The sequence below is a fragment of the Cucumis melo genome, chromosome 2, assembly GCF_025177605.1.
Source record: "Cucumis melo cultivar AY chromosome 2, USDA_Cmelo_AY_1.0, whole genome shotgun sequence".
NCBI classification, from domain to species: domain Eukaryota; kingdom Viridiplantae; phylum Streptophyta; class Magnoliopsida; order Cucurbitales; family Cucurbitaceae; genus Cucumis; species Cucumis melo.
In genome coordinates, this window is record NC_066858.1 from 1,800,097 (window position 1) to 1,825,543 (window position 25,447).

The following is a 25,447-nucleotide window of genomic DNA, read 5'->3' on the forward strand; positions in this document are numbered from 1 at the left end:
AGTGGAGAAATCAAAGTAGTTCTAACTTCTAAGAATTGGAGAAAGAGTAGAAAATTGAATTGGAAGTTAAATATGTATTTGATTTTGTATGTCATGATAAAAGAAGATAATGTTGCATGAGAGTATTTGGGAGTTTGGATTTGTTGGAAATGACTATACCATGTGAGATGGAAGGAACATAAGTTAGGATGAGAGAATTGTGGATTGAAGTGATTGAACTTTCAATTTCTTATTGAAGATGTCTAAACATTATTTGTATGAAAAAGTAGAGAATTGGATGAAGAGTTAAGAAAGTGGAGAAATCAAGGTACGTCTAACTTCTAAGAATTGGAGAAAGAGTAGATAATTGATTTGGAAGTTAAATTTTTATTTGATGTTGTATGTCATGAAGAAAGGGGATAATGTTGAATAAGAGGTTTTTAGAGTTTGGATTTGTTGGAAATGACTATACCATGTGAGATGGAAGGAAGATAAGTTAGGATGATAGAATTGTGGATTAAAGTGATTGAACTTTTAATTTTTTATTGAAGAGTTCTAAACATTCTTTGGATGAAAAAGTAGAGAATTGGATGAAGAGTTAAGAAAGTGGAGAAATTAAGTTACTTCTAACTTCTAAGAATTGGAGAAAGAGTAGAAAATTGAATTGGAAGTTAAATATGTATTTGATTTTGTATGTCATGAGAAAAGAAGATAATGTTGAATAAGAGTATTTAAGAGTTTGGATTTGTTGGAAATGGATATACCATTTGAGTTGGAAGGAAGATAGTTAGGATGAGAGAATTTTTTATTGAAGTGATTGAAGTTTCAATTTTTTATGGAAGAGTTATAAACATTCTTTGGGTGAAAAAGGAGAGAATTGGATGAAGAGTTGAGAAAGTTGAGAAACCAAAAAACTTCTAACTTCTAAGAATTGGAGAAAGAGTAGAAAATTGATTTGAAGTTAAATTTTTATTTGATTTTGTATGTCATGAGGAAAGAAGATAATGTTGAATAAGATTATTTTGGAGTTTGGATTTGTTGGAAATGGATATATTGTGTGAGATGGAAGGAAGATAAGTTAGGATGAGAGAATTGTGGATTGAAGGGATTAAACTTTCAATTTTTTACGGAAGAGGTCTAAACATTGTTTGGGTGAAAAAGTAGGCAATTGGATGAAGAGTTAAAAAAGTGGAGAAATCGAAGTACTTCTAACATCTAAGAATTGAAGCAAGAGTAGAAATGTGAATTGGAAGTTAAATATGTATTTGATGTTGTATGTCATGGGGAAAGGAGATAATGTTGAATAAGAGGTTTTTGGATTTTCGATTTGTTGGAAATGACTATACCATGTGAGACGGAAGGAAAATTTAGGATGAGAGAATTGTGGATTGAAGTGATTGAACTTTCAATTTTTTATTGAAAAGTTATAATCCTTCTTTGGATGAAAAAGTAGAGAATTGGATAAGAGTTAAGAAAGTGGAGAAATCAAGGTACTTCTAACTTCTAAGAGTTGAAGAAAGGGTAGAAAAGTGAATTAGAAGTTAAATATGTATTTGATGTTGTATGTCATGAGGAAAGGAGATAATGTTGAATAAGAGTTTTTTGGAGTTTGGATTTGTTGGAAATGACTATACGATGTGAGATGGAAGGAATACAACTTACGATGAGAGAATCGTGGATTGAAGTGATTGAACTTTCAATTTTTTAGTGAAGAGTTCTAAACATTCTTTGAATGAAAAAGTAGAGAATTGGATGAAGAGTTAAGAAAGTGGAGAAATCAAGGTACTTCTAACTTCTAAGAATTGGAGAAGGAGTAGAAAATTTAATTGGAAATTAAATATGTATTTGATTTTGTATGTCATGAGAAAAGAAGATAATGTTGAATAAGAGTATTTGGGAGTTTAGATTTGTTGGAATTGGCTATACCATGTGAGATGGACGGAACATAAGTTAGGATGAAAGAATTGTGGATTGAAGATGTCTAAACATTCTTTGTTTGAAAAAGTAGGGAATTGGATGAAGAGTTAAGAAAGTGGAGAATACAAGGTACTTCTAACTTCTAAGAATTGGAGAAAGAGTGGATAATTGATTTGGAAGTTAAATTTGTATTTGATGTTGTATGTCATGAGAAAAGGGGATAATGTCGAATAAGAGTTTTTTGGAGTTTGGATTTGTTAGAAATGACTATACCATGTGAGATGGAAGGAAGATAACTTAGGATGAGAGGATCGTGGATTGAAGTGATTGAACTTTCAATTTTTTAGTGAAGAGTTCTAAACATTCTTTGGATGAAAAAGTAGAGAATTGGATGAATAGTTAAGAAAATGGAGAAATCAAAGTACTTCTAACTTCTAAGAATTGGAGAAAAAGTGGAAAATTGATTTGAAGTTAAATTTGTATTTGATTTTGTATGTCATGAGGAAAGAAAATAATGTTGAATAAGAGTTTTTTGGAGTTTGGATTTGTTGGAAATGACTATACCATATGTGATGGAAGAAAGATAACTTAGGATGAGTGAATCGTGGATTAAAGTGAGTGAACTTTCAATTTTTTAGAGAAGAGTTCTAAACATTCTTTGAATGAAAAGTAGAGAATTGGATGAAGAGTTAAGAAAATGGAGAAAACAAAGTACTTCTAACTATTAAGAATTGGAGAAAGAGTGGAAAATTGATTTCAAGTTAAATTTGTATTTGATTTTGTATGTCATTTGAAAAGAAAATAATGATGAATAAGAGTTTTTTGGAGTTTGGATTTGTTGGAAATGCCTATACCATATGAGATGGAAAGAAGATAACTTAGGATGAGAGAATCGTGGATTGAAGTGATTGAACTTTCAATTATTTCTTGAAGAGTTCTAAACATTCTTTTGATGAAAAAGTAAAGAATTGGATGAAGAGTTAAAAAATTTGAGAAATCAAGGTAATTCTAACTTCTAAGAATTGAAGATAGAGTAGAAAAGTTAATTGGACGTTAAATATGTATTTGATGTTGTATGTTAGGAGGAAAGGAGATAATGTTGAATAAGAGTTTTTTGGAGTTTGGATTTGTTGGAAATGACTGTACCATGTGAGATGGAAGGAAGATAAGTTAAGATGATAGAATTGTGGATTGAAGTGATTGAACTTTCAATTTTTTATTGAAGAATTCTAAACATTGTTTGGATTAAAAATTAAAGAATTGGATGAAGAGTTAAGAAAGTGGAGAAATCAAAGTACTTCTAACTTCTTAGAATTGGAGAAAGAGTAGAAAATTGAATTTGAAATTATATATGTATTTGATGTTGTATGTCTTGAGGAAAGAAGATAATGTTGAATAAGAGAATTTGAGAGTTTGGATTTGTTGGAAATGCCTATAACATTGTGAGATGGAAGGAAGTTAAGTTAGGATGAGAGAATTGTAGATTGAAGTGATTGAACATTCAACTTTTGACTGAAGAGGTCTAAACCTTGTTTGGATGAAAAAGTAGAGAATTGGATGTAGAGTTAAGAAAGTGGAGAAATCAAGTTACTTCTAACTTCTAAGAATTGGAGAAAGAGTAGAAAATTGAATTGGAAGTTAAATATGTATTTGATTTTGTATGTCATGAGAAAAGAAGATAGTGTTGAATAACAGTATTTGGGAGTTTGGATTTGTTGGAAATGGCTATACCATGTGAGATGGAAGGAACATAAGTTAGGATGACAGAATTGTGGATTGAAGTGATTGAACTTTCAATTTCTTCTTGAAGATGTCTAAACAATCTTTGTATGAAAAAGTAGGGAATTGGATGAATAGTTAAGAAAGTGGAGAATACAAGGTACTTCTAACTTCTAAGAATTGGAGAAAGAGTGGATAATTTGGAAGTTAAATTTGTATTTGATGTTGTATGTCATGAGGAAAGGGGATAATGTTGAATAAGAGGTTTTTAGAGTTTGGATTTGTTGGAAATGACTATACCATGTGAGATGGAAGGAAGATAAGTTACGATGATAGAATTGTGGATTAAAGTGATTGAACTTTTAATTTTTTATTGAAGAGTTCTAAACATTCTTTGGATGAAAAAGTAGAGAATTGGATGAAGAGTTAAGAAAGTGGAGAAATCAAGGTACTTCTAACTCCTAAGAATTAGAGAAAGAGTATATCATTGATTTGGATATTAAATTTGTATTTGATGTTGTATGTCATGAGGAAAGGGGATAATTTTGAATAAGAGTTTTTTGGAGTTTGGATTTGTTGGAAATGTATATACCATGTGAAATGGAAGGAAGATAACTTAGGATGAGAGAATCGTGGATTGAAATGATTGAACTTTTAATTTTTTAGTGAAGAGTTATAAACATTCTTTGGATGAAAAAGTAGAGAATTGGATGAAGAGTTAAGAAAATGGAGAAATCAAAGTACTTCTAACTTCTAAAAATTGGAGAAAGAGTGGAAATTTTATTTGAAGTTAAATTTGTATTTGATTTTGTATGTCATGAGGAAAGAAAGTAATGTTGAATAAGAGTTTTTTGGAGTTTGGATTTGTTGGAAATGACTATAGCATATGAGATAGAAGGAAGATAACTTAGGATGAGTGAATCGTGGATTGAAGTGATTGAACTTTCAATTATTTCTTGAAGAGTTCTAAACATTCTTTGGATGAAAAAGTAGAGAATTGGTTGAAGAGTTGAGAAAGTTGAGAAATCAAGGTACTTCTAACTTCTAAGAAATGAAGAAAGAGTAGAAAAGTGAATTGGAAGTTAAATATGTATTTGATGTTGTCTGTCAGGAGGAAAGGAGATAATGTTGAATAAGAATTTTTTGGAGTTTGGATTTGTTGGAAATGACTGTAACATGTGAGATGGAAGGAAAATAAGTTAGGATGAGAGAATTGTGGATTGAAGTGATTGAACTTTCAATTTTTTATTGGAGAGTTCTAAACATTCTTTGGATGAAAAAGTAGAGAATTGGATGAAGAGTTAAGAAAGTGGTGAAATTAAGGTACTTCTAACTTCTATGAATTGGAGAAAGAGTAGAAAATTGAATTGGAAATTATATATGTATTTGATGTTGTATGTCATAAGGAAAGAAAGTAATGTTGAATAAGAGTTTTTTGGAGTTTGGATTTGTTGGAAATGACTATACCATGTGAGATGGAAGGAAGATAAGTTAGTATGATAGAATTGTGGATTAAAGTGATTGAACTTTTAATTTTTTATTAAAGAGTTCTAAACATTGTTTGGGTGAAAAAGTAGAGAATTGGATGAAGAGTTAGGAAAGAGGAGAAATCAAGGTACTTCTAACTTCTAAGAATTGGAGAAAGTGTAGATAATTGATTTGGAAGTTAAATTTGTATTTGTTATTGTATGTCATGAGGAGAGGGGATAATGTTGAATAAGAGTTTTTTGGAGTTTGGATTTGTTGGAAATAACTATACCATGTGAGAAGGAAGGAAGATAACTTAGCATGAGAGAATCGTGGATTGAAGTGATTGAACTTTCAATTTTTTATTGAAGAATTCTAAACATTCTTTGGATGAAAAAGTAGAGAATTGGATGAAGAGTTAAGAAAGTGGAGAAATCAAGGTACTTCTAACTTCTAAAAATTAAAGAAAGAGTAGAAAAGTGAATTGGAAGTTAAATATGTATTTGATGTTCTATGTCATGAGTAAAGGAGATAATGTTGAATAAGAGTTTTTTGGAGTTTGGATTTGTTGGAAATAATTATACCATGTGAGATGGAAGGAAGATAACTTAGCATGAGAGAATCGTGGATTGAAGTGATTGAACTTTCAATTTTTTATTGAAGAATTCTAAACAATCTTTGGATGAAAAAGTAGAGAATTGGATGAAGAGTTAAGAAAGTGGAGAAATCAAGGTACTTCTAACTTCTAAGAATTAAAGAAAGAGTAGAAAAGTGAATTGGAAGTTAAATATGTATTTGATGTTGTATGTCATGAGTAAAGAAGATAATGTTGAATAAGAGTTTTTTGGAGTTTGGATTTGTTGGAAATAACTATACCATGTGAGATGGAAGGAAGATAACTTAGGATGAGAGAATCGTGGATTGTAGTGATTGAACTTTCAATTTTTTAGTGAAGAGATCTAAACATTCTTTGGATGAAAAACTAGAGAATTGGATGAATAGTTAAGAAAGTGGAGAAATCAAGGTACTTCTAACTTCTTAGAATTGGAGAAAGAGTAGAAAATTGGTTTGGAAGTTAAATTTGTATTTGATGTTCTATGTCATGAGAAAAGAAGATAATGTTGAGTAAGAGTATTTTGGAGTTTGGATTTGTTGGAAATGGATATACCATATGAGAGGAAGGAAGATAAGTTAGTGATTGAACTTCCAATTTTTTACGGAAGAGGTCTATACATTCTTTGGATGAAAAAGTAGAGAATTGGATGAAGTGTTAAGAAGTTGAGAAATCAAGGTACTCCTAACTTCTAAGAATGGGAGAACGAGTAGAAAATTGATTTGGAAGTTACATTTGTATTTGATTTTGTATGTCATGAGGAAAGGAGATAATGTTGAAAAAGAGTTTTTTGGAGTTTGCATTTGTTGGAAATAACTATACCATGTGAGATTGAAGGAAAATAACTTAGCATGAGAGAATTGTGGATTGAATTGTTTGAACTTTCAATTTTTCATTGAAGAGTTCTAAACATTCTTTGGATGAAAAAGTAGAGAATTGGATGAAGAGTTAAGAAAGTGGAGAAATCAAGATACTTCTAACTTCTAAGAATTGAAGAAAGAGTAGAAAAGTGAATTGGAAGTTAATTATGTATTTGATGTTGTATGTCATGAGGAAAGGAGATAATGTTGAATAAGAGTTTTTTGGAGTTTGGATTTGTTGGAAAAGACTATACCAAGTGAGATGGAAGGAAGATAACTTAGGATGAGAGAATTGTGGATTGAAGTGATTGAACTTTCAATTTTTTAGTGAAGAGTTCTAAACATTCTTTGGATGAAAAAGTAGAGAATTGGATGAAGAGTTAAGAAAGTGGAGAAATCAAGGTACTTCTAACTTCTAAGAATTGGAGAAAAAGTAGATAATTGATTTGGAAGTTAAATTTGTATTTGATATTGTATGTCATGAGGAAAGGGGATAATGTTGAATAACAGTTTTTTGGAGTTTGGATTTGTTGGAAATGACTATACCGTATGAGATGGAAGGAAGAGAACTTAGGATGAGAGAATCGTTGATAGAAGTGATTGAACTTTCAATTTTTTCTTGAAGAGTTCTAAACATTCTTTGGATGAAGAGTTAAGAAATTTGAGAAATCAAGGTACTTCTAACTTCTAAGAATTGAAGAAAGAGTAGAAAAGTGAATTGGATGTTAAATATGTATTTGATGTTGTATGTCATGAGGAAAGGAGATAATGTTGAATAAGAGTTTTTTGGAGTTTGGATTTGTTGGAAAAGACCATACCATGTGAGATGGAAGGAAGATAACTTACGATGAGAGAATCGTGGATTGAAGTGATTGAACTTTCAATTTTTTAGTGAAGAGTTCTAAACATTCTTTGGATGAAAAACTAGAGAATTGGATGAAGAGTTAAGAAATTGGAGAAATCAAGGTACTTCTAACTTCTTAGAATTGGTGAAAGAGTAGAAAATTGATTTGGAAGTTAAATTTGTATTTGATGTTCTATGTCATGAGAAAAGAAGATAATGTTGAGTAAGAGTATTTTGGAGTTTGGATTTGTTGGAAATAGATATACCATATGAGTGGAAGGAAGATAAGTTAGTGAATTAACTTCCAATTTTTTACGGAAGAGGTCTATACATTCTTTGGATGAAAAAGTAGAGAATTGGATGAAGTGTTAAGAAGTTGAGAAATCAAGGTACTCCTAACTTCTAAGAATGGGAGAACGAGTAGAAAATTGATTTGGGAGTTACATTTGTATTTGATTTTGTATGTCATGAGGAAAGGAGATAATATTGAATAAGAGTTTTTTGGAGTTTGGATTTGTTGGAAATAACTATACCATGTGAGATGGAAGGAAGATAACTTAGCATGAGAGAATCGTGGATTGAAGTGATTGAACTTTCAATTTTTTATTGAAGACTTCTAAACAATCTTTGGATGAAAAAGTAGAGAATTGGATGAAGAGTTAAGAAAGTGGAGAAATCAAGGTACTTCTAACTTCTAAGAATTAAAGAAAGAGTAGAAAAGTGAATTGGAAGTTAAATATGTATTTGATGTTGTATGTCATGAGTAAAGAAGATAATGTTGAATAAGAGTTTTTTGGAGTTTGGATTTGTTGGAAATAACTATACCATGTGAGATGGAAGGAAGATAACTTAGCATGAGATATCGTGGATTGAATTGATTGAACTCTCAATTTTTTATTGAAGAGTTCTAAACATTCTTTGGATGAAAAAGTAGAGAATTGGATGAAGAGTTAAGAAAGTTGAGAAATCAAAGTACTTCTAACTTCTTAGAATTGGAGAAAGAGTAGAAAATTGATTTGGAAGTTAAATTTGTATATGATGTTGTATGTCATGAGGAAATGAGATAATGTTGAACAAGAGTTTTTTGGAGTTTGGATTTGTTGGAAAAGACTATACCATGTGAGATCGAAGGAAGATAACTTAGGATGAGAGAATCGTGGATTGAAGTGATTGAACTTTCAATTTTTTAGTGAAGAGATCTAAACATTCTTTGGATGAAAAACTAGAGAATTGGATGAAGAGTTAAGAAAGTGGAGAAATCAAGGTACTTCTAACTTCTTAGAATTGGAGAAAGAGTAGAAAATTGGTTTAGAAGTTAAATTTGTATTTGATGTTCTATGTCATGAGAAAAGAAGATAATGTTGAGTAAGAGTATTTTGGAGTTTGGATTTGTTGGAAATGGATATACCATATGAGAGGAAGGAAGATAAGTTAGTGATTGAACTTCCAATTTTTTACGGAAGAGGTCTATACATTCTCTGGATGAAAAAGTAGAGAATTGGATGAAGTGTTAAGAAGTTGAGAAATCAAGGTACTCCTAACTTCTAAGAATGGGAGAACGAGTAGAAAATTGATTTGGGAGTTACATTTGTATTTGATTTTGTATGTCATGAGGAAAGGAGATAATATTGAATAAGAGTTTTTTGGAGTTTGGATTTGTTGGAAATAACTATACCATGTGAGATGGAAGGAAGATAACTTAGCATGAGAGAATTGTGGATTGAATTAATTGAACTTTCAATTTTTTATTGAAGAGTTCTAAACATTCTTTGGATGAAAAAGTAGAGAATTGGATGAAGAGTTAAGAAAGTGGAGAAATCAAGATACTTCTAACTTCTAAGAATTGAAGAAAGAGTAGAAAAGTGAATTGGAAGTTAAATATGTATTTGATGTTGTATGTTATGAGGAAAGGAGATAATGTTGAATAAAAGTTTTTTGGAGTTTGGATTTGTTGGAAAAGACTATACCATGTGAGATGGAAGGAAGATAACCTAGGATGAGAGAATCGTGGATTTAAGTGATTGAACTTTGAATTTTTTAGTGAAGAGTTCTAAACTTTCTTTGGATGAAAAAGTAGAGAATTGGATGAAGAGTTAAGAAAGTGGAGAAATCAAGGTACTTCTAACTTCTAAGAATTGGAGAAAGAGTAGAAAATTGAATTGGAAATTATATATGTATTTGATGTTGTATGTCATGAGGAAAGAAGGTATTGTTGAATAACAGTATTTGGGAGTTTGGATTTGTTGGAAATGGCTATACCATGTGAGATGGAAGGAACATAAGTTAGGATGAGAGAATTGTGGATTGAAGTGATTGAACTTTCAATTTCTTATTGATGATGTCTAAACATTCTTTGTATGAAAAAGTAGAGAATTGAATGAAGAGTTAAGAAAGTGGAGAAATCAAGGTACTTCTAACTTCTAAGAATTGGAGAAAGAGTAGATAATTGATTTGGAAGTTAAATTTGTATTTGATATTGTATGTCATGAGGAAAGGGGATAATGTTGAATAAGAGTTTTTTGGAGTTTGGATTTGTTGGAAATGACTATACCATGTGAGATGGAAGGAAGATAAGTTAGGATGATAGAATTGTGGATTAAAGCGATTGAACTTTTAATTTTTTATTGAAGAGTTCTAAACATTGTTTGGAGGAAAAAGTAAAGAATTGGATGAAGAGTTAAGAAAGTGGAGAAATCTAGGTACTTCTAACGTCTAAGAATTAGAGAAAGAGTAGAAAATTGAATTGGAAATTATATATGTATTTGATGTTGTATGTCTTGAGGAAAGAAGATAATGTTGAATAAGAGTATTTGGGAGTTTGGATTTGTTGGAAATGCCTATACCATTGTGAGATGGAAGGAAGTTAAGTTAGGATGAGAGAATTGTGGATTGAAGTGATTGAACATTCAACTTTTTACTGAAGAGGTCTAAACCTTGTTTGGATGAAAAAGTAGAGAATTGGATGTAGAGTTAAGAAAGTGGAGAAATCAAGTTACTTCTAACTTCTAAGAATTGGAGAAAGAGTAGAAAATTGAATTGGAAGTTAAATATGTATTTGATTTTGTATGTCTTGAGAAAAGAAGATAATGTTGAATAAGAGTATTTGGGAGTTTGGATTTGTTGGAAATGGCTATACTATGTGAGATCTAAGGAACATAAGTTAGGATGACAGAATTGTGAATTGAAGTGATTGAAGTTTCAATTTTTTACGGAAGAAGTCTAAACATTCTTTGGGTGAAAAAGGAGAGAATTGGATGAAGAGTTAAGAAAGTGGAGAAATCAAAGTACTTCTAACTTCTAAGAAACTGAGAAAGAGTGGAAAATTGATTTGAAGTTAAATTTGTATTTGATGTTGTATGTCAAGAGGAAAGAAGATAATGTTGAATAAGAGTATTTTGGAGTTTGGATTTGTTGGAAATGGATATACCATGTGAGATGGAAGGAACATAAATTAGGATGACAGAATTGTGGATTGAAGTGATTGAACTCTCAATTTTCTATTGAAGAGTTCTAAATATTCTTTGGATGAAAAAGTAGAGAATTGGATAAAGAGTTAAGAAAGTGGAGAAATTAAAGTACTTCTTACTTCTAAGAATTGGAGAAAGAGTAGAAAATTTATTTTGAAGTTAAATTTGTATTTGATGTTGTATGTCATGAGGAAAGAAGGTAATGTTCAATAAGAGGATTTGGGAGTTTGGATTTATTAGAAATGCCTATACCTTTGTGAGATGGAAGGAAGTTAAGTTAGGATGAGAGAATTGTGGATTGAAGTGACTGAACATTCAACTTTTTACTGAAGAGGTCTAAACCTTGTTTGGATGAAAAAGTAGAGAATTGGATGAACAGTTAAGAAAGTGGAGAAATCAAGTTACTTCTAACTTCTAAGAATTGGAGAAAGAGTAGAAAATTGAATTGGAAGTTAAATATGTATTTGATTTTGTATGTCATGAGAAAAGAAGATAATGTTGAATAAGAGTATTTGGGAGTTTGGATTTGTTGGAAATGGATATACCATGTGAGATGGAAGGAAGATAAGTTAGGATGAGAGAATTATGGATTGAAGTGATTGAACTTTCAATTTTTTACGGAAGAGGTCTATACATTCTTTGGGTGAAAAAGGAGAGAATTGGATGAAGAGTTAAGAAAGTTGAGAAACCAAAAAACTTCGAACTTCTAGAATTGGAGAAAGAGTAGAAAATTGATTTGAAGTTAAATTTGTATTTGATTTTGTATGTCATGAGGAAAAAGATAATGTTGAATAAGATTATTTTGGAGTTTGGATTTGTTGGAAATGGATATATTGTGCGAGATGGAAGGAGGATAATTTAGGATTAGAGAATTGTGTATTGAAGGGATTGAACTTTTAATTTTTTACGGAAAAGGTCTAAACATTGTTTGGGTGAAAAAGTAGGCAATTGGATGAAGAGTTAAACAAGTGGAGAAATCGAAGTACTTCTAACTTCTAAGAATTGAAGAAAGAGTAGAAAAGTGAATTGGAAGTTAAATATGTATTTGATGTTGTATGTCATGAGGAAAGGATATAATGTTGAATAAGAGGTTTTTGGAGTTTCGATTTGTTGGAAATGACTATACCATGTGAGATGGAAGGAAAAGTTAGGACGAGAGAATAGTGGATTGAAGTGATTGAACTTTCAATTTTTTATTGAAAAGTTATACTCATTCTTTGGATGAAAAAGTAGAGAATTGGATAAGAATTAAGATAGTGGAGAAATCAAGGTACTTCTAAATTCTAAGAATTGAAGAAAGGGTAGAAAAGTGAATTAGAAGTTAAATATGTATTTGATGTTGTATGTCATGAGGAAAGGAGATAATGTTGAATAAGAGTTTTTTGGAGTTTGGATTTGTTGGAAATGACTATATTATGTGAGATGGAAGGAATACAACTTACGATGAGAGAATCGTGGATTGAAGTGATTGAACTTTCAATTTTTTAGTGAAGAGTTCTAAACATTCTTTGAAAGAAAAAGTAGAGAATTGGATGAAGAATTAAGAAAGTGGAGAAATCAAGGTACTTCTAACTTCTAAGATATGGAGGAGTAGAAAATTTAATTGGAAGTTAAATATGTATTTGATTTTGTATGTAATGAGAAAAGAAGATAATGTTGAATAAGAGTATTTGGGAGTTTAGATTTGTTGGAATTGGCTATACCATGTGAGATGAAAGGAACATAAGTTAGGATGAAAGAATTGTGGATTGAAGTGATTGAACTTTCAATTTCTTATTGAAGATGTCTAAACATTCTTTGTATGAAAAAGTAGAGAATTGGATGAAGAGTTAAGAAAGTGGAGAATACAAGGTACTTCTAACTTCTAATAATTGGAGAAAGAGTAGATAATTGATTTGGAAGTTAAATTTGTATTTGATGTTGTATGTCATGTGGAAAGGGGATAATGTTGAGTAAGAGTTTTTTGGAGTTTGGATTTGTTGGAAATGACTATACCATGTGAGATGGAAGGAAGATAACTTAGGATGAGATGATCGTGGATTGAAGTGATTGAACTTTCAATTTTTTAGTGAAGAGTGCTAAACATTCTTTGGATGAAAAAGTAGAGAATTGGATGAATAGTTAAGAAAATGGAGAAATCAAAGTACTTTTAACTTCTAAGAATTGGAGAAAGAGTGGAAAATTGATTTGAAGTTAAATTTGTATTTGATTTTGTATTTCATGAGGAAAGAAAATAATGTTGAATAAGAGTTTTTTGGAGTTTGGATTTGGTGGAAATGACTATACCATAGGAGATGGAAGGAAGATAACTTAGGATGAGAGAATCATGGATTGAAGCGATTGAACTTTCAATTTTTTCTTAAAGAGTTCTAAACATTCTTTGGATGAAAAAGTAAAGAATTGGATGAAGAGTTAAGAAAGTTGAGAAATCAAGGTACTTCTAACTTCTAAGAATTGAAGAAAGAGTAGAAAAGTGAATTGGAAGTTAAATATGTATTTGATGTTGTATGTCATGAGGAAAGGAGATAATGTTGAATAAGAGTTTTTTGGAGTTTGGATTTGTTGGAAATGACTATACCATGTGGGATGGAAGGAAGATAAGTTAGGATGATAGAATTGTGGTTTAAAGTGATTGAACTTTTAATTTTTTATTGAAGAGTTCCAAACATTGTTTGGATGAAAAAGTAGAGAATTGGATGAAGAGTTAAGAAAGTGGAGAAATCAGGGTACTTCTAACTTATAAGAATTGGAGAAAGAGTAGATAAATGATTTGGAAGTTAAATTTGTATTTGATGTTGTATGTCATGAGAAAAGGCGATAATGTTGAATAAGAGTTTTTTGGAGTTTGGATTTGTTGGAAATGACTATACCATATGAGATGGAAGGAAGAGAACTTAGGATGAGAGAATCGTGGATTGAAGTGATTGAACTTTCAATTTTTTCTTGAAGAGTTCTAAACATTCTTTGGATGAAAAAGTAGAGAACTGGATGAAGAGTTAAGAAAGTTGAGAAATCAAGGTACTTCTAACTTCTAAGAATCGAAGAAAGAGTAGAAAAGTGAATTGGAAGTTAAATATGTATTTGATGTTGTATGTTACGAGGAAAGGAGATAATGTTGAATACGAGTCTTCGGAGTTTGGATTTGTTGGAAATGACAATACCATGCGAGATGGAAGGAAGATAAGTTAGGATGATAGAATTCTGGATTGAAGTGATTGAACTTCCAATTTTTTATTGCAGAGTTCTAAACATTCTTTGGATGAAAAAGTAGAGAATTGGATGAAGAGTTAAGAAAGTGGAGAAATCAAAATACTTCTAACTTGTAAGAATTGGAGAAAGAGTAGAAAATTTAATTGGAAATTATATATGTATTTGGTGTTGTATGTCATGAGGAAAGAAGGTAATGTTGAATAAGAGTATTTGGGAGTTTGGATTTGTTGGAAATGCCTAAACCATTGTGAGATGGAAGGAAGTTAAGTGAGGATGAGAGAATTGGGGATTGAAGTGATTGAACATTCAACTTTTTACTGAAGACGTCTAAACCTCGTTTGGATGAAAATGTAGAGAATTGGATGAAGAGTTAAGAAAGTGGAGAAATCAAGGTACTTCTAACTTCTAAGAATTGGAGAAAGAGTAGAAAGTTGAATTGGAAGTTAAATATGTATTTGATGTTGTATGTCATGAGGAAAGGAGATAATGTTGAATAAGAGTTTTTTGGAGTTTGGATTTGTTGGAAATGACTATACCATGTGAGATGGAAGGAAGATAAGTTAGGATGATAGAATTGTGGATTAAAGCGATTGAACTTTTAATTTTTTATTGAAGAGTTCTAAACATTGTTTGGAGGAAAAAGTAAAGAATTGGATGAAGAGTTAAGAAAGTGGAGAAATCTAGGTACTTCTAACGTCTAAGAATTAGAGAAAGAGTAGAAAATTGAATTGGAAATTATATATGTATTTGATGTTGTATGTCTTGAGGAAAGAAGATAATGTTGAATAAGAGTATTTGGGAGTTTGGATTTGTTGGAAATGCCTATACCATTGTGAGATGGAAGGAAGTTAAGTTAGGATGAGAGAATTGTGGATTGAAGTGATTGAACATTCAACTTTTTACTGAAGAGGTCTAAACCTTGTTTGGATGAAAAAGTAGAGAATTGGATGTAGAGTTAAGAAAGTGGAGAAATCAAGTTACTTCTAACTTCTAAGAATTGGAGAAAGAGTAGAAAATTGAATTGGAAGTTAAATATGTATTTGATTTTGTATGTCTTGAGAAAAGAAGATAATGTTGAATAAGAGTTTTTGGGAGTTTGGATTTGTTGGAAATGGCTATACTATGTGAGATCTAAGGAACATAAGTTAGGATGACAGAATTGTGAATTGAAGTGATTGAAGTTTCAATTTTTTACGGAAGAAGTCTAAACATTCTTTGGGTGAAAAAGGAGAGAATTGGATGAAGAGTTAAGAAAGTGGAGAAATCAAAGTACTTCTAACTTCTAAGAAACTGAGAAAGAGTGGAAAATTGATTTGAAGTTAAATTTGTATTTGATGTTGTATGTCAAGGGGAAAGAAGATAATGTTGAATAAGAGTATTTTGGAGTTTGGATTTGTTGGAAATGGATATACCATGTGAGATGGAAGGAACATAAATTAGGATGACAGAATTGTGGATTGAAGTGATTGAACTCTCAATTTTCTATTGAAGAGTTCTAAATATTCTTTGGATGAAAAAGTAGAGAATTGGATAAAGAGTTAAGAAAGTGGAGAAATCAAGATACTTCTAACTTCTAAGAATTGGAGAAATTGTAGAAAATTGATTTGGAAGTGAAATTTGTATTTGATATTGTATGTCATAAGGAAAGAAGATAATATTGAATTAGAGTATTTTGGAGGTTTGAACTCTCAATTTTTTACGGAATAAGTCTAAACATTCTTTCGGTGAAAAAGTAGATTATTGGATGAAGAGTTAAAAAAGTGGTGAAATCAAGATACTTCTAACTTCTAAGAATTGGAGAAAGAGTAGAAAAATGATTTGGAAGTTATATTTGTATTTGATTTTGTATGTCATGAGGAAAAGATAAGATAGTATAAGAGTATTTCGGAGTTTGGATTTGTTGGAAATGACAATATCGTATGGGATGGAAAGAAGATAAGTGAGGATGAGAAAATTGTTGATTGAAGTGATTGAACTTTCAATTTTTTATGGAAGAGGTCTAAATATTCTTTGGATGAAAAAGTGGAGAATTGGATGAAGAGTTATTAAAGTGGAGAAATCAAGGTACTTCTAACTTCTAAGAATTGGAGAAAGAGTAGAAAATTGAATTGGAAGTTAAATTTGTATTTGATGTTGTATGTTATGAGAAAAGAAGATAATGTTGAATAAGAGTATTTTGGCGTTGGATTTGTTGGAAACGGCTATAGCATGTGAGATGGAATGAACATAAGTTAGGATGAGAGAATTGTGAATTGAAGTGATTGAACTTTCAATTTCTTATTGATGTTGTCTAAACATTCTTTGTATGAAAAAGTAGAGAATTGGATGAAGAGTTAAGAAAGTGGAGAAATCTAGGTATTTCTAACTTCTAAAAATTGGAGAAAGAGTAGAAAATTGAATTGGAAGTTAAATATGTATTTGATGTGAATTGTGGATTGAAGTGATTGAACTTTCAATTTTTAATTGAAGAGGTCTAAAGGTTCTTTGGATAAAAAAGTAGGTAATTGGATGAAGAGTTAAGACAGTGGAGAAATCAAGGTACTTCTAACTTCTAAGAATTTGAGTAAGAGTAGAAAATTTAATTGGAAGTTAAATATGTATCTGATGTTGTATGTCATGAGGAAAGAAGATAATGTTGAATAAGAGTATTTTGGAGTTTGGATTTGTTGGAAATGGCTATACCATGTGAGATGGAAGGAAGATAAGTTGGGATTAGAGAATTGTCGACTGATGTGATTGAAAAAGTAGAGAATTGTATGAAGAGTTAAGAAAGTGGAGAAATCTTAGGGACTTCTAACTTCTATGGGATTAGAGAATTGTCGACTGATGTGATTGAAAAAGTAGAGAATTGTATGAAGAGTTAAGAAAGTGGAGAAATCTTAGGGACTTCTAACTTCTAAGAATTGGCGGTGACTTGCCATGATGTTTGATTGGGGAGAAGATAACATTAGAATGTATGTATCGAAGGTGGAAAAAGACATGTTGAGTGTTGTGGATGGAGGAAAATCAGAATCAAAAACTGAATTATGCTTTGAAAAGTTTATTATGGGTTAGGTTTTGACATAAATAAGATTGGAAATCTTCTAGGGTACGTGTGGAAAGATAAAGGTACCATGAAGGTTTCATAGTTGTGGATTTTTATTCAAATTCATGATTCGTTGGTACTTGATTATGTATGTCTGGGAGAGGAAGATAGTTAAAATGGGATATTGTATATATTGGATTCATTGATATTGGTGATGTACGCTGGAACGAAGGAAGGTAGATAATTTTGGTTTAAAGTTCTAGACCATTATTTGGATGAAAGAGAGAATTTGTTGAAGAGTTGAGGAAATGAACAAATTATGTTTACTTTGGACAAGAAATTTTGGTTTAAAGTATGAGATTAATTTCAACATTTTGAGTGTAGCAGTCTCGTCATTCTTTGGATGAAAGAGTACAAATCTAGATTAAAAATAATGAAAATGGTCCAATGAAGATAGCGTAAGAGGATTTTTGAATTAACGAATGAGATTGGGTTCAACTTTTTTATTGACAATGTCTAGTCATTTATTGTATTAGAAAGCAAAAAAATTAAGATAAAAAATTTTGGTTTGAAGTATGAGATTGAACATTATAATTTTTGTTTAAAACATTATTATATTAGTTGGGATGGAGATTATATACTGGAAAAGGTAAAGACACACATGAAGTGTGGACCTACGATGGATGGTGTAATTTTATAGAATAGTCGTCAAATAGCAAAAGTGAACTATTCTTTGAAAGGTTTATCATGGAATAAGTAAGGACCATTTGGGTTTCATAATTATGGTTTTTCTTCGACTTGAAGTTTTTTCAAATTGTGGAGATTCGTTGGTATTTGATATTAGTTGGGATGAAGATAAATTAGAGTAAGAGAAATTTGGATTCAGGATTTGTGGGTAATTTTTTGTATATGTGAGGTGAATGGAAGAGGGGTTAGAATAAGGGAATTTTTGACTGAGACATTAGATTAAAACTCCAACATTTTTACTGAACATTCTCAGGACAAGAAAGTAGAAAATTGAATGAAGAGTTTGAAAATGGACAAATGAAATATTTCTTCAAATATCAAAAATTTTCTTAGGTGATGATATTGGAAGATAACATTAGAGATTATGTACTGAATAAGGGGAAACACACGTGGGGAAGTAATTCATTAGAAAAGACATCAAAGTAAAAAAGTGGAGTATCTTTGAAATGCCTATTTTGGATGCTTTGACAAAAATAAGTTTGGAAATTTTCTAGGCATGCATGGAAAAGATAAGGATACCATTTAGGTTTCGTAGTTGTGTTTTCTTTCTTGGACTCGATGTTTGTTCAAACTGTATATTCATTGGTATTTGAGTATAATAGGAAGAAGGAAGACAAGATGAGAGATTTTATATTTTAAATTCGTTAGTGAAGAAAAGATATGCTATGTATGCTAGGATGACGAAAACATATGTTTGGATACCATAAAAAGTGGGGTAAAAAGGTAATTGGATGATTACTTATTGAAGAAAAAAGGTGCTGAAAAAGAAGTCTGCAGGAGGATTATGCAGTGGGGCCAACGCGGAGGAATTTGAGGAGTGCTATATATAGGATCATTTAGGTCTTTTGTTTTTAGGTCATTTTTATTTTCCGTTTGGTGTAAAGGCTTCTCATCTAAGGGGAGCATAAAGCTGAAAGGGGTGCTGATGGATAGGGAAGTAGTGGTGTTGATTGACAGTGGAGCCACTCATAACTTCATACACCAAAATTTAGTGGAAGAGAGGCAAATCTCAATGGAAGTAACTCCTTTCAGAGTCACGATTGGTAACGGCACACGTTGAAAAGGGAAAGGGGTGTGTAAAAGATTGGAGCTTAAGTTGAAGGAGCTGCTCATTGTCGCAGATTTTTTGGTGGTGGAGTTAGGCAGTATGGATCTGGTTCTTGGTATGCTGTGGTTAAATTCTACCGGCGCCATGAAAGTTCATTGGCCGTCCTTGACCATGACCTTTTGGGTTGGGGAAAACAAGTTGTTCTAAAAGGGGACCCCACTTTCATCAAGACTGAATGTTCTTTAAAAACCTTGGAAAAGACTTGGGATGAAGAAGACCAAGGTTAAACTTAAAACTACAATACTATGAGATGGAATCAGAAGATGATTATGATGAAGAACCATGAATCAAGGGAGATGAGGAAGACCTATCTATGATTAAATCATTGCTGAAACGATATAATGACATATTGGAAGTCCAAAAAGGACTACCTCCTAACAGAAATATCGATCACCACATACTTACCTTACTCGAACAAAAACCCATTAATGCAAGACCCTAGAAGTATGGCCATGCCCAGAAGGAAGAAACAGAGAAATCGGTCGCTGAAATTCTCCAAGCAGGAGTGATTAGACCTAGCCACAACCCTTATTCCAGCCCAGTTTTCCTAGTGACGAAAAAGGATAGAGGGTGGAGGTTCTGTGTGAATTACAGAAAGCTTAACCAGGTAACCATTTCTGACAAGTTTCTCGTTCTTGTAATTGAAGAATTATTGGATGAGTTGCATGGGGCCTAGGTTTTTTTGAAGCTGGATTTGAAATCTGGTTACCACCAGATCAGAATGAAGGAAGAAGAAATACAGAAGACAGCATTCAAGACTCATGAAGGCCATTATGAGTTCCTTGTCATGCCTTTCGACCCCACTAATGCACCAGCCACCTTCTAATCCCTTATGAATCAAGTATTTAAACCTTTCTTAACACTGTGTATTAGTGCTGATATTACCAAGCATGAAATGCATTTGGGAACGGTGTTTGCGGTTTTGAGAGATAACGGACTGCTTGCCAACAAGAAGAAGAGTGTGATAGCACTTTCAAAGATTGAATATTTAGGGCATCAAATTTCCAGCAAAAAAGCATGATTAGTTGGCCTCAACCTAAAGATGTGACAGGTATGAAAAGTTTCCTAGGCCTAACTGGCTACTATAGGAGGTTTGTGAAGGGATATGGAGAAATTGCTGCCCCTTTAACCAAGCTCCTACAAAAGAATGGAATGAAGAAGCCACGGTAGCATTTGAACATTTAAAAGCATGACAACCATATCGGTGCTAGGATTGCCTGATTGGTCTCTACCCTTTGTAATTGAAACAGATGCATCAGGTTTCGGTTGGGGGGCTGTTCTATCTCAGAATGGGCATCCAATTGCTTTTTCCAGCCAGTAACTTTCTTCAAAAGCACAAACTAAGATATATGAAAGAGAATTGATGGTCGTAGTCCTTGCGGCGCAGAAGTGGAGACATTACTTATTCGGTAGGAAGTTCACTATCATATATGATAAAAAGACATTGAAATTTCTGCTTGAACAGAGGGAGGTATAGCCATAGTTTCAGAAATGGCTAACTAAGCTATTGGGCTATGATTTCGAAATTCTCTTATCAACCAAGGTTGCTAATGCCTTAACCTGTATAGAACAGCCACTTGAGTTGAACTCCATGACACACTAGGGATAGTTGATATGGAAGTAGTAGGAAAGGAAGTGGAGGAAGATGAGGAATTATAGAAAATAATAGAAAGCTTAAAGAAGAATCCCGAAGAGGGCTAGATATCAATGGGAGAATGAGAGGTTATTATACAAGGCAAGGGTTGTTATCTATCTTAAAAACTTCCTCCCTCATACCGAACCTGCTCCATACTTTCCATGATTCAATTTTATAGGGCCATTCGGGTTTCCTAAAGACTTACAAAAGGATGAGTAGGCAACTACACTGGCAGTGCATGAAAAATGATAGAAAAAGGTATGTGGAACAATGTGATACTTGTCAAAGGAACAAATACTAGAAGATTGGACCATGGACTTTATAGAGGGATGACCGGTTAAGTAAGTATGCCTACTTCATCATTCTCAAACACCCTTTTTCAGCTAAACAGGTAGCGAAGGTGTTCATTGATAAAATCATTGGGAAACATGGCATTCCTAAGTCAATTATTTCAAATCGTGATAAGATTGTCCTAAGTAATTTTTGTAGGGAATTGTTTGCTATCATGGGAACTATCTTAAAGAGGAGCACTGTTTTCCATCCCCAAACGGATGGATAATCCGAGAGAGAATAGATGCTTGGAGACCTATTTGAGGTGCTTTTGCAATGAACAACCGAATAGATGGGACAAGTCCATTCTTTGGGCTGGGTTGTGGTACAACCCCACTTTTCATGCTTCGGCAAAGACTACCTCCTTCCAAACTGTTTATGGCAGGCCACACTTCCCCTGGAATTTTCCAGCTCAGTGTGAAGGGCTGGTATGATCTTTACGGTTATTCTTGTTTTCCTTATCATCTTGTGAATGTTTTATCCTATTTTGGCTACATAAATATATAACCAGCAGAGTACTGTACCTATTTTAGCCATTAGTCAGTGTTTTACGCTGTTTTGTTGTTAAGTGTCTTAACGGAAAGATAAGTTAGTGAATTTTGGATTAAAGTATGAGATTGGATTTCAACTTTTTGATAGTAGAGGCCTAGCCATTATTTGGATTAGTAAGTAAAAAATTGGTTGTGAAGAGTTCAGAAAGTGGACACATGAGATGAAGATACTGTTGGGCTGCCAATAGTGCATCAGTATAAGAGGAGAGGAAAGAATAGTGCGAGGAAGGGAATTGTAGGGTGTGGGGACCACTTGGAAGTATAATATAAATATTCTCTGAGTGTGTTGAGAGAGAGAGTTAGTTTGGGATTTAAGTTCAACTATTTTATCGAAGAGGTCTAACAATCCTTTGGATGGAATGGTAGAGAATTGGTCGAGGAGATAAAACTTAAGAAAGTAGGCAAATTAAGGTACTTTCTATGATTTCTAGCGATAGTTTATAGTGTTTGATATGAGAAATTAACAATAGAAATCATGTATTGAAGAAAGGAAATGGTACATAGATGAAATGAGGTGCCGATGGAAGATTTATTCATTGGAATAGACTTTAAAATTGAAAAACTTAGTATTTTTTTAAACGTTAATTGTAGAATGAGATGACATAAATAAGAGAGGAAATTTTATAGAGTAGGTATGAAATGGTCCTCACCATTAAGGTTTCACAGTAGTGGTTTTTTGTTGGACTCAAAGCTTGTTCAAATTGGAGATTTCTTGGTATTTGATTATGTATGTAAGGTGGAAGGGAAGATAAGCTAGTGCTATTTTGGAATGCAGTTCTCTTGCATGGATTCAAGTTGTCACACAAAACGTCCTAGAATAATCATAGAAACAAACAAATTAACAGAAAGAGAAACAACAATAACATATAAGAGTTAGTAACTCAGTTAGGTGATACAACACCTACATATGAAGGGCAGTCAGGAAAGATAATCTACTAATATAATCAAATTAAGCGATTACGCTGTATGAGAGAGGCCTAATTAATGAAAGAGAGAAATTTGGCTCTCAAGTTGGCCTAACTAAAGTGGGCGAGGTACTTTTGAGGCCCAAATACGAGCTTTGAAAGATAGGAAAGAAGCTAATTCGAAAAAGAAAGAGGGAAGATGAACTGAGTACTCTATAAGGAAAATTTTGATCCCATCAAGGGCAACGGCCCGAGAGGTAAGCCAACGGTGAGACGTTTGTCGGACAATGAGTTTAGGGCAAAAGATTGGATAGGGGGTTACGTTTTCACTGTAACGACAAATATTCTCAGGGGCACAGATGCAAGATCGATGAGAATTGTGGGTTGATGTTATTCATTATGAATGAAGAAGAAGACAGTGAAGAGGCGGAAGTCGAGGAGGGTACCAAACCTGAGGTGGTGGAGTTGGACACACAATTTCATCCATCAGGGAATTGGGTAAGATTGATAGTGTTGGGTATGAAGTGGCTAAGTACTACTTGGTTCACGGGCGTTCATTGGCCGTCAATGACTGACTTTCACGGTCGGAAACTCTCAAGTCATTCTTAAAGGGGACCCGTCAAGTCATTCTTCCAAGACCTGGGAAGTGGAAGACCAAGGATTCTTATTGGAATTTCAAAACATGGAAATTGAAGAAGGAAATCGAGATGAAAGTGATAATGAGGAGAAAGAGGAGTCTGAATTACCCATGATTTGAAAATTGTTAAAGAGATATAGAGAGGTTTTTGAAATGTCGAAGGAGTAACCTCCTCAAAGGGCAGTAGACCATAGGATACTGACATTGGATGGAGAGAAACCCATCAATGTCAGGTTACACAAGTATGGGCACATCCAAAAGGAAGAGATTGAAAGACTAGTGATTGAAATGTTGCAAGCAGTAATCATCAGACTCAGTCGAAGCCCTTATTCAAGCCCTGTATTACTGGTTAAGAAAAGAGATGGAGATGCCGTTTCTGTCTGGACTATTGCAAATTAAATCAAGTGACCATAGTAGATATATTTGCCATTCCCATGATTGAAGAACTCCTTGATGAGCTACATGAAGGAGGAGGATATCGAGAAGACAGCTTTTCGCACCCATGAATGACATTATGAATTCATGGTTATGCCCTTCAGATTAACCAATGCGTCGGCCACCTTCCAATCATTGATGAGCCAAGTTTAGTTCATCATACCTTTCTTGAGGCATTTTGTGCTGCTTTTTTTACGATATCCTCGTCTATAGCACAAATATCACTGAACATGAAAGACACTTTGGGAGTGGTGTTTAATATTTTGAAGGACCACAAATTGTTTGCCAATGAGAAAAAATGTGTCATTGGACACCCCGTATTCGGTACTTTGGCCGTTGGATATCTAGTAAAGGAGTAGAGGCTGAAAGTGAAAAAGGGAAAGTGATGGTCAATCGGCCACAGCCGAGAGACGTACCAAATTGAGTGGATTTTTGGGCCTCACAGGCTACTACATATGGTTTGTAAAAGGTTATGGGGATATTGCCACACCCTTGCCAAGTTGTTACATGGGGGAGTTAAACACATTGACAGCCCCTATTATCATTGGAGGAATATCTGTTGTGGGACTCACCTGGGCTGGGGAATTGGAGTACTTAAGGAATGTTTTGGGTTGCTGAAGATTAGGTCATTTTTGGGAAAAAGCTGTGGGAAGCTTTGAAGAGAGGAACCAGCCTCCTCGAATTATTTGTGAAGACTATTTTCCTCTCTATTTCTTTACATATATCATCACAGAGTTCTGTCTTCGTTTGTCTCTAGTCTTGTTGGGATTTTCTGAGTGGCAAGTAACAGAGTCGTAACAAAACCTTAGCAACAAATGAGATCATCAGGCCTTGCCTTCTAGTCTGATTATTTATGATTTTGAAAGGTGGGCTAAAATTTTTGTTATATGGACTCAAGATAATGATTGAGGTGCCACAATATAATGGGTCGAATTGCATGGAGGAATGCAATGAGAAAAAGACGTTAGAGACGTGCTTTGAATGTAGATTCCAGGAAAGTTGCTTACGAAATAAAATTTCATATGCCATAATAAGCCTGCGCGTAATACTTTTTGTGTGAGGAAAGTTAAGAAGCACTTCCTTTTGGGTTGAGGATTTCTTTTTAGAATAATAATTTGTTATCCAAAAAATTTGGAGATTCTTGTTAAATGATTTTGAGCTTTAGAAATATTTGACTGGGGTGGAAGATCTCATACAAGTCTTTATTGGTGGAGAGCTCACAAGTCTACATGGAGTAATTTGAAGGAGAGATGAGGAAAAAGAAGTTTGAGAGAATTCTTTCGAAGGAAGCACTATAAAAGGTAATTTGGTATTTGTTGTTAGAGAAAAGTCGGATTATTTTGGTTGTACTTAGTTATCTTCTAGTTTGGTTACTGTTTATATCTCAATATATTTGAGTTTTATCGATCCAAATCCCAAAAAGTCAAAGACGACTGCCAAATATCCAAGGCCTATATGCTCATCCCCCAAATATCTTTCTGCTAACTCAGTTATTTTCTCATGCCTCTGATTCTTCCTTTGGTGATCTATATATCTTAATGGGATTTATGATTTTTATGTTGCTGAAATATATTTCTTTGAAATGAAAGAACTTTTGATTTTCTTAGGCATGATAAATCTATGCTCATGTTTATGTCGTCAATTTATCATAAAATTTTCGTTATATGTTTCTGTATAACTTGGATGTTGTCTTATATACAGGTGATATTCTGGCGACATTAATTTCATTTTGTTGTATCAATGAAAAATTTTGTTCTTTTAAAACAAGCACGTCTTTCACCGAGGCCAATACTATTCAGAATCTGTAACCCTTGAAAATAGAAGCATTAAATATAGCTAGATCTTGAGAATGTTGCTTTTTGTGCAGGTGCTTGGTATTTATTTCTATTTCATCCGACGCTTTGTCCTCCCCTTTCATATCATGCCCAATTGTTCAACAATATGCCAATTTAGAATTTAAATTTTATCTAATATAATATTTGATTGGATTCTATAAA

At 32.8% G+C, this 25,447-nt stretch overlaps 1 long non-coding RNA gene across 2 annotated transcripts in view; it reads left to right on the forward strand.

Annotated features, from left to right (window-relative positions):
• Positions 1–25,447, forward strand: part of LOC103492296 (uncharacterized) — a 44,114-nt gene extending 18,667 nt beyond the window's left edge. Inside the window, exons 8-9 of one of the 2 annotated variants that reach the window (XR_007818962.1) lie at positions 24,616–24,751; positions 25,152–25,447. This is a non-coding gene — a long non-coding RNA (uncharacterized LOC103492296). The remainder of the gene's footprint in view (positions 1–24,615; positions 24,752–25,151) is intronic. The other variant, XR_007818961.1, reaches the window with a different exon arrangement.